Raw genomic sequence first — 2,562 nt, 5'->3', positions numbered from 1 at the left:
CCCTCGTTCTCCGTCTTGCTCGCTCTCCCCTTCTCAAAAAGGAAACTGGAGGACCCCCAGGTGACCTCTGAACCTCAGAGGTCAGCATCCACAGAATTCCCAGATGTCAGAGTTCAGAGCCACTGCTCAGGGTCTCAGGTTTCGTGCATATCCATGTGGCGCCAGGCCACTGCTCCGCACCGTACATACCACCCAGATCCCACTACATACCTGCTATTCAGCCTACAGGCTCGGTATCAGTGTTGCTGCCTAGCAGAGCGAGAATCAGCAGAATGAACAAAAGACAGCCGTTTGGTGACGTCACAGAAGAACTGATTGCTCATTGTTGGATCAATAAATGTAATGGATTTTTTGGGTGTTTACTTGTGTTTGGTTTTTCTTTGTTTCATTTAATGATTAATTTTAAAACTTTGAATCTTTCACAACTGATTTAATTTCTAAAATGAAAAAATATCTAAAGCCAAAAGCAATTTAACTTGGATTAAAGCATTACGTTTTCTTATCATTTAACTCACTATAAATTTCACATTTTCACATTAAGAGCAAAAAAATATATAATAATAATTAAATTCATCTATTAAATGTATGCATCTTAATATATTCAAACACAATCACTACCATGTCTAAAAATGTTTTTATAATTAATTTGCCAGGATCTCTGACAGATAGTTTTGTCATTTCCTGTCAAATATAATTTAATAACACCAATAATCTCAGTCATCCACATAAACACTGTATCACATTTTTGTCAGGTTTACAAAACTGTCTATAAAGTGAAATAAATATAAAATTTTAAATGATATTATACAAAAAAAAAAATGTAACATCGAAAGGAAAATATTTGCTTGTTTGTTTTATTAATTACATTGTTGTAAATAAAAATAACACCAATAATTTTATTTACTTTTTTTTTTTTTGTTACTTCAAAGTTGAAGTTCATCAGTTTTTATTATGAGTTTTATGAAGGTGCTTACATTTGTTGCCTTTGTTAACTTCCATTATGGCTTTCACAAACATCCACATTATTAAGTTATTTCTACTCTGTCTTTTAACAGCTAAATTTATGAATGAACCCTATCGAACTGACGGTTGATTAATCTAAAACTATTGGAGCTCATCTTTAATAGCGATTAAAGGTCACAGAGATGTCTGACATTCCTCAGTGTGCGCACGTGAGGGGGGAGGGGGGCGTGTCTATGTAAGTGCTCATTTGTTGTCACGTCTCTGAAACTCCAGCGCTATTTAGTTATTCGACATCACATTGAAAAGTAACTGATTTTTTCGTTGATTTGTGAGATGTTCCAAGCGTTTTGGCCGCTGATATGCTATCTAACAGGGAAATGTATGCTCTTGAAGCTTGTAGACGGAAGTTGAAAAAAAAATCGCCTAATTCTGCTGTAAACGGAAAATCGCTTTAAATTATACAAATAACAGCAACATTGATAAGACGTTTAAGTTCTGAATTAGACAAATATCTTCGGGCTGTTGTTTACGTGGCAGTCTATCAGTCTGTTTTAACAGTGGGTGTGTGTGTGTGTGTGTACTTCCCTTGTGTGTTGGCGCACAGGTTTGACTTCAGACGAATTCCAGCTCTTTGAGGTCTCGCTGCACATACCTAATGCAGGAAAGGGCAGAGGGCAACAGCCCCTAGCTGAAGGCATGGCCTTGATGTGAGGACCCTGTTCAAACAATAAAGGAATAAGGGAAAGAGGAGAAGGTGGCGTTTGAACATAAGTTATTTATAATCTTGGAAATATAGACATTTACTTTGAAGTCGTACATCTATGCAACACTTAAAAATATTGAAAGACTATTGAAAGTAAATCGTGTCTTCATTTTCTTAATAAAGCTCCATCTAAAGCTCCCTATCTTCTTCAAAATTTGTGGTGCTTTTAATCAGAAGAATCAGAAAGATATGGTGATCTACACATACAGCAGTGCTCATTTCCCAATAGTTTGAGCATTTTTTTCTTCTTCATATATTCAAAGAGTGGCACTCTTGCACCTACCAAGAGAACTTAATGAGATTTTCTGTTTATTTACGGAAAAAAATAAAATTCAAACTATTTGTTAAATGCTAATTATTTTTGTATGATGATATCGTTCACTGATCAGATGATCTGGCAATGTTCATGTTAAAAGTTCATATTCATATTAAAATTGATAAAAAATATTGTGTAAAATTATTCAAATTTAAAATAACTGTTATATTTTAATATGTTTTAAAATGTAATTTATTCCTCTGGTGGAAAAGCCAAATTTTCAGCATCATTACTCCAGTCTTCAGTGTTTCATGATCCTTCAGAAATCATTCTAATATACTGGTTTGATACTCAATAAATGTGTTTTATTATTATCAATATTTAAAACATTTGTGCTGCTTAGTATACATTTTTGTGGAAACCGCAGATTTTTGATGAACGGAAAGCTTAAAAACAGCATTTATTTGAAATAGTAATCTTTTGTAATATTATAAATGTCTTTGCTGTCACTTTTTTATCAATTTAATGTTTTCTTGAAGATTATTATAATAATTATATATAAATTATATAGAGTGTAACT

This window comes from Sinocyclocheilus rhinocerous, unplaced genomic scaffold (genome assembly GCF_001515625.1).
Source record: "Sinocyclocheilus rhinocerous isolate Xijiao unplaced genomic scaffold, SAMN03320098_v1.1 scaffold352, whole genome shotgun sequence".
NCBI lineage: Eukaryota > Metazoa > Chordata > Actinopteri > Cypriniformes > Cyprinidae > Sinocyclocheilus > Sinocyclocheilus rhinocerous.
The sequence above is the reverse complement of the archived record's forward strand: the minus strand, read 5'-3'. Positions refer to the sequence as shown.